The sequence below is a fragment of the Hordeum vulgare genome, chromosome 3H (assembly GCF_904849725.1).
Source record: "Hordeum vulgare subsp. vulgare chromosome 3H, MorexV3_pseudomolecules_assembly, whole genome shotgun sequence".
NCBI lineage: Eukaryota > Viridiplantae > Streptophyta > Magnoliopsida > Poales > Poaceae > Hordeum > Hordeum vulgare.
In genome coordinates, this window is record NC_058520.1 from 56,304,699 (window position 1) to 56,312,050 (window position 7,352).

Genomic DNA, 7,352 nt, shown 5'->3' on the forward strand with positions numbered 1-7,352 from the left:
TCCTGCACAAACACAAAAGCTTGCTCCCAACACTATGAAGGGGTTGTCAATCCCTTATAGATTGTTTGCCAAGTGAGAACTGAAAGCAACAAAGTAACAAAGCAAAGTAAGAGCGCAGGTGTAAACGATGGATGTGAATAGTCCCGGGGGCCGTAGTGTTTACTAGTGGCTTCTCTCATGAAAGCAAGTAGACGGTGGGTGAAAAAATTACTGTCGAGCAATTGATAGAACCGCGCAAAGTCGTGATGATATCTATGCAATGATTATATCTATAGGCATCACGTCCAAAAAAAGTAGACCGATACTTTCTGCATCTACTACTATTACTCCACACGTCGACCGCTATCCAGCATGCATCTAGTGTATTAAGTCCATAAGAACAGAGTAACGCCTTAAGCAAGATGACATGATGTAGAGGGATAATCTCAAAGCAATGATAAAAACCCCATCTTTTTACCCTTGATGGCAACTACTTGATATGTGCCTTGCTGCCCCTACTGTCACTGGGAAAGGTCACCACATGGTAGAACCCAAAACCAAGCACTTCTCCCATTGCAAGAATCATAGATCCAGTTGGCCAAACAAAACCCAAGACTCGGAGAGACTTACAAGGATATCAAATCATGCATATAAGAAATCAGCAAAGACTCAAATATATATCATAGATAATCTGATCACAAATCAACAATTCATCGGATCTCGACAAACACACCGCCAAAGAAGATTACATCGGATAGATCTCCATGAAGATCATGGAGAACTTTTTATTGAAGATCCAAGAGAGAGAAGAAGCCATCTAGCTACTAACTACGGACCCGTAGGTCTGAAGTGAACTACTCATGAGTCATTGGAGGGGCGATGATGATGTTGAAGAAGCCCTCCAACTCCAAAATCCCCTCCGGCAGGGCACCGGGAAGGGTCTCCACATGAGATCTCGCGGAAACGGAAGCTTGCGGCGGCGGAAAAGTATTTTTGAGGCTCTCCTGATTTTTTGCTGAATATTTGGGAATATATAGGCCAAGGATCTAGGTCAGGGGGCGGCCAGGGAGGCCACAAGCCCTGACACCGCCGCCTCCCCCCTGGTGGCGGAGTGGGAGCTTGTGGGATCTCTAGAGCCCACCTGGCTTGGCCCAAAGGCCCCCTGATCTTCTTCCGTTCGGAAAAAAATCATTTCGGGGTTTTTCTTCTGTTTGGACTCCGTTCCAAAATAAGATCTGAAAAGAGTCAAAAACACAGAAAAAACAGGAACTAACACTTGGCACTGAATTAATAAGTTAGTCCCAAAAAAGATATAAAAGATACATAAAACATCCAAAGAAGACAAGATAACAACATGAAACCATAAAAAATAATAGATACGTTTGAGACGTATCAAGCATCCCCAAGCTTAACTCATGCTCGTCCTCGAGTAGGGAAGTGATAAAGAATGAATTTTTGATGCTTTCATGCTACCTAGCATAGATGTCCTTTGTAATTCCTCTTATGTGACGTGAATGTTCAGATCCATTAGATTCAAAACAACTTTTTGCTATTGACGTGGAAACAATAATAATTCAAGCAAACTAGCAAGGTAATCATGAACTTTCAAAATAAAAAGGCCAAAAGAAAGTTATCCCTACAAGAGCATATAGTCTCGCTATGCTCTATCATCATTGCACAACGAATTTAAATCATGCACAACCCCGGTATTGGCCAAGTAATTGTTTCACACCTTTACTTTATCAAACCTTTTCAACTCTCATGCAATACATGAGCGTGAGCCATGGTTATAGCACTATAGATGGTGTGGAATGTGGAGGAGGTTGCAAGACAAAAAAGGAGAAGATAGTCACATTAACTAGGCATATCAATGAGCTGTGGAGATGCTCATCAATAAATATCAATGTGAATGAGGAGGGTTGCCATACAAATGATGCACTAGAGCTACGAGTATGTGAAAGCTCTTAAAGAAAACTAGGGGGTGTGCATCCAACTTGCTTGCTCACGAAGACCTAAGGCAATTTTGAGGAAGCCTGTCATTGGAATATACAAGCCAAGTTATATAATGAAAATTTCCCACTAGCTATATGGTGGTGACAAAACGAGAGACTCTCAATCATGAAGATCATGGTGCTTAATATGCACAAGTGTGGAAAAATTGGTAGCATTGTCCCTTCTCTCTTTTTCTCTCTCTTTTTTATATATATTTTTTGGTGGGCTCTTTGGCTTCTTTTTTTATTTTGGTGGGCTTCTTTGGCCTCTTTTATTTCCTCACATGGGACAATGCTCCATTAATGATGATCGTCACACTTTCAACTCAAAACTTAGAGCAACTATGACTCTAGATGGAATGCCTTCGGTAGTGCACCGTAACAATGATCTAGCATGGCATAGACATCAATGGAAACATCATGCTAGCTATCTTATGATCATGCAATGGCAATGTAGACGTGGTGGCACATGTCATGGTGGTAGTTGCATGGAAATATATCTCGGAATGACTTTGAAAAAGCCATAGTAGGTAGGTATGGTGGCTGTTTTGAGGGAGGCTAATGGTGGGTTTTGTGCACCGACGAAAGTTCCACGGCACTAAGAAGATAGTGATGGTGGAAGGTGAAGGTGCATCTAAACCATGGACTCAACATTAGTCATGAAGGAACTCATATACTTGTTGCAAAAGTTTTATTAGTAATCGAAACAAAGCATTCAACGCATACTCCTATGGGAAGGGTTGGTAGGTATAAACCATCGCACGATCCCGACCGCCACGCAAAGGATGACAATCAATATACTAATCATGCTCAGATTTCATCACATAGCGGTTCACCATACGTGCATGCTATGGGAATCACTAACTTCAACAAAAGTATTTCTAGATCCACAACACCTTACTATCATGACTTCAATATTACCAAAACCACAACTCAAAACTAATTGAGATGAATCAAACTTCTCTAACTATTCAATGCACATGAAGGTGGAAGTTTTCGTATCCCTTTGGATAACTACCCCTTTTGAGACTACTTTCAAATCATAGATCAACTACCAAGCCACGCACCGCTGTGCTCTAAAAGATATAAGTTAAGCACACAGAGCAAAAGTATCTAGCTCAAAAGATATAAGTGAAGCACATGTGAGCTGAATTGTCTACCAAAAGATATAAGTGAAGCTAGACAAAATCACCGTGTGTGCATTTCTCTCTCTCTAGGTGTGCAGTTAGGATGATTGTGACACAACAAAAATAAAAGACTCCTACGATACAAGACGCTCCATGAAAAAACACATAACATGTGGTGAATAAAAATATAGACCCAAGTAACGTTACCGACGGATTGAAGACGAGAGAGGGGTTGCCTTCTCGGGGCATCCCCTAGCTTAGGCTTTTACGGCATCCTTGAATCTCTTGGGGTGCCTTGGGCATCCCCAAGCTTGAGATCTTTCCACTCTTTATCTCTTTGTCCATAAGAACTTCACCCAAAACTTGAAAACTTCACAACACGAAACTTAAACAGAAACTCGTGATAACATTAGTACAAGAAAGCAAACCACCACTTTCTTAGGTACTGTAGCAACCTTAAATTCTACTTGTGCTGATGTTGGGTTACTGTACTTTCAATCTTCCATGGCTAATACCCCCCGATACTATCAATTGTTTCATCAAAATAAGCAACCCACACAACAAAAACAGAATCTGTTAACAGCTGACCAGTCTGTAGAAATCTGTATATTTCGTATACCTCTGGTACTTCACAAATTCTGAAAAATTACGACAGTCTGAAGAATTTGCGTAGCAATCAGCAGAAAAAAGAATCAACTCAAAATCTCTAACAGAAGAAAAATGAAAGCTCTTTTCGTGAGCAGAAAGTTTCTGTCTTTTCCAGCATGACCAAACGATCATCCCCAAGACTAATCATAACGGTTTTGCTTGGCACAAACGAAAAAAGAAACACAAAAACACAATCATAACAGAATTATGAAAGTGTGGAAAACACAAAACAGAAATAAAAAGGATAGATTCGTTGGGTTGCCTCCCAACAAGCGCTTTTGTTTAACGCCCTTAGCTAGGCATTCAATGATGCTCTCAGAAAAGACAAGAATTGAAGCACAACGAGAGCATCCTAAAGCATGTGAAAACCACATCTAAGTCTAACATACTTCCTATGCATAGGCATTTTATAGGAAAACAGATTGTCAAGACAACCAATAGTTGCCATATGCAAGGAAGAAGAAAGAGACAATAGCAATCTCCACATGACGAGAGGTAATTTGGTAACATGAAAGTTTCTACCAAAATATTTTCCTCTCTCATAGCAATTACATGTGGGATCATATTCGAATTCAACAATGTAACTATCACATAGGATATTCTTTTCATGATCCACATGCATGCAAAGTTGACGCTCTTCAAAAATAGTGGGATTATCATCAACTAAAGTCATGACTTCTCCACTCCCACTTTCAATATTATTGCAAATATCATATTCATCATGAGGTTCGAACAAATTTTCAAGATCATAAGAAAGATCATCACCCCAATCATGATTATTGCAACAAGTAGTGGACATAGCAAAACTAGCATCCCCAATCTTAGGGTTTTGCATATTTTTAGCATGATTGTCACTAATAGAATTTGTAGTGAAACCATTGCAATCATGCTTTTCATCCAAGGAGACCTCGTGAATCACTTCATAAATTTCTTCCTCACAATTTTCAGATTCACGCATCTCAAGCAAAACTCCATAAAAATAATCAAGTGCCCTCAACTCGCTAGCAATTCATTCCACAATAGTGGGTATCTTAAAGAGACTAGCAAGTGGGTGAGGATCCATATCAATGGATTTTTAGCAAGCAAAGATGCAAGCTAAAAGAAGGCACATGGTAACACAGGCAAACAGAAAGCGAGCGGGAGAAGGGCGAACGGAAAAAGGCAAAAGAAAACGGCAAAGGAGAAAGGCAAATGAAAACGGCAAATGTGAAGTGGGGAGAGGAAAACGAGAGGCAACTGGAAACAAAAGTAAATGCACGAGATGAGTTTGTGAGACCTACTTGGATAGATTTTGATTTCTCCTCCCCGGCAACGATGCCAGAAATACTTCTGATGTCATCTGTGCTTCCCTTGCAACGGCGCCAAGAATAGTCATGTCGACGGCACCAGGAATCCTTCAGCTGCGGCTACGCCTTAAGGGACTTCCTAGGCAAGTATGCAAAGGATTTCCCCCATGACCTTGGAGCCTTGCGTTGTTGTTCCCTCGAAGCGGAAAGGGTGATGTAGCACAGCGGTGGTAAGTATTTCCCTCAGTTTGAGAACCAAGGTATCAATCCAGTGGAGGAGTATCTCAAGATCCTGCACAAACACAAAAGCTTGCTCCCAACGCTATCAAGGGGTTGTCAATCCCTTATAGATTGTTTGCCAAGTGAGAACTGAAAGCAACAAAGTAACAAAGCAAAGTAAAAGCGGAGGTGTAAACGATGGATGTGAATAGACCCGGGGGCCGTAGTGTTTACTAGTGGCTTCTCTCAAGAAAGAAAGTAGACGGTGGGTGAACGAATTACTGTCGAGCAATTGATAGAACCACGCAAAGTCATGACAATATCTATGCAATGATTATATCTATAGGCATCACATCCAAAACAAGTAGACCGATACTTTCTGCATCTACTACTATTACTCCACACGTCGACCACTATCCAGCATGCATCTAGTGTATTAAGTCCATAAGAAAAGAGTAACGCCTTAAGCAAGATGACATGATGTAGAGGGATAATCTCAAACCAATGATAAAAACCCCATCTTTTTACCCTTGATGGCAACTACCTGATGTGTGCCTTGCTGCCCCTACTGTCACTGGGAAAGGTCACCAAATGGTAGAACCCAAAACCAAGCACATCTCCCATTGCAAGAATCATAGATCTAGTTAGCCAAACAAAACCCAAGACTCGGAGAGACTTACAAGGATATCAAATCATGCATATAAGAAATCAGCAAAGACTCAAATATATATCATAGATAATCTAATCACAAATCCACAATTCATCGGATCTCGACAAACACGCCGCCAAAGAAGATTACATCGGATAGATCTCTATGGAGATCATGGAGAACTTTGTATTGAAGATCCAAGAGAGATAAGAAGCCATCTAGCTACTAACTACGGACCCGTAGGTATGAAGTGAACTACTCACGAGTCATTGGAGGGGCGATGATGATGATGAAGAAGCCCTCCAACTCCAAAGTCCCCTCCGGCAGGGCGCCGGGAAGGGTCTCCAGATGAGATCTCACGGAAACGGAAGCTTGCGGCGCCGGAAAAGTATTTTCGAGGCTCTCTTGATTTTTTGCTGAATATTTGGGAATATATAGGCCAAGGATCTAGGTCGGGGGCGGTCAGGGAGGCCACAAGCCCTGACACCGCCGCCTCCCCCCTGGTGGCAGAGTGGGAGCTTGTGGGCTCCCTGGAGCCCACCTGGCTTGGCCCAGAGGCCCCGTGATCTTCTTCCGTTCGAAAAAAAATCATTTCAGGGTTTTTATTCCGTTTGGACTCGGTTCCAAAATCAGATCTGAAAAGAGTCAAAAACACAGAAAAAACAGGAACTGGCACTTGGCACTGAATTAATAAGTTAGTCCCAAAAAAGATATAAAAGATACATAAAACATCCAAAGAAGACAAGATAACATCATGAAACCATCAAAAATTACATATACGTTTGAGACGTATCAATCACCATGATAGGTCTTCGTGTGCGTAGGAAAATTTTTGTTTCCCATGCGACGTACCCCAACAGTGGCATCATAAGCTAGGTTCATGCGTAGATGTTATCTTGAGTAGACACAAAGGGTTTTGTGGACGGTGATGTTTGATTTTCTGCCCTCCTTAGTCTTTTCTCGATTTAGCGGTATTGTTGGATTGAAGCGTCCCGAACCGAAATTATTCGTACGCTTACGAAAGATTGGTTTCATCGCTCGACATGCAACCTCGTTGCATAAAGATGACTGGCGGGTGTCGGTTTCTTCAACTTTAGTTGAATTGGTTTTGATCGAGGCGGTCCTTGGAGAGGTTAAATAGCAATTTGCACATCTCCGTTGTGGTTTTTGGGTAAGTAAGATACGATCTACTAGATACCCATAGCAGCCACGTAAAACATGCAACAACAATTAGAGGATATCTAACTTGTTTTTGCAGGGTATGCTTGTGATATGATATGGCCAATGACGTGATGTGATATATTGGACGTATGAGATGATCATGTTGTAATAGTTAATATCGACTTGCACGTCGATGGTACGACAACCGACAGGAGCCATAGGGTTGTCTTTAAACTAACGTTTGTGCTTGCAGATGCGTTTACTATATTGCTAGGACGTAGCTTTAGTAGTA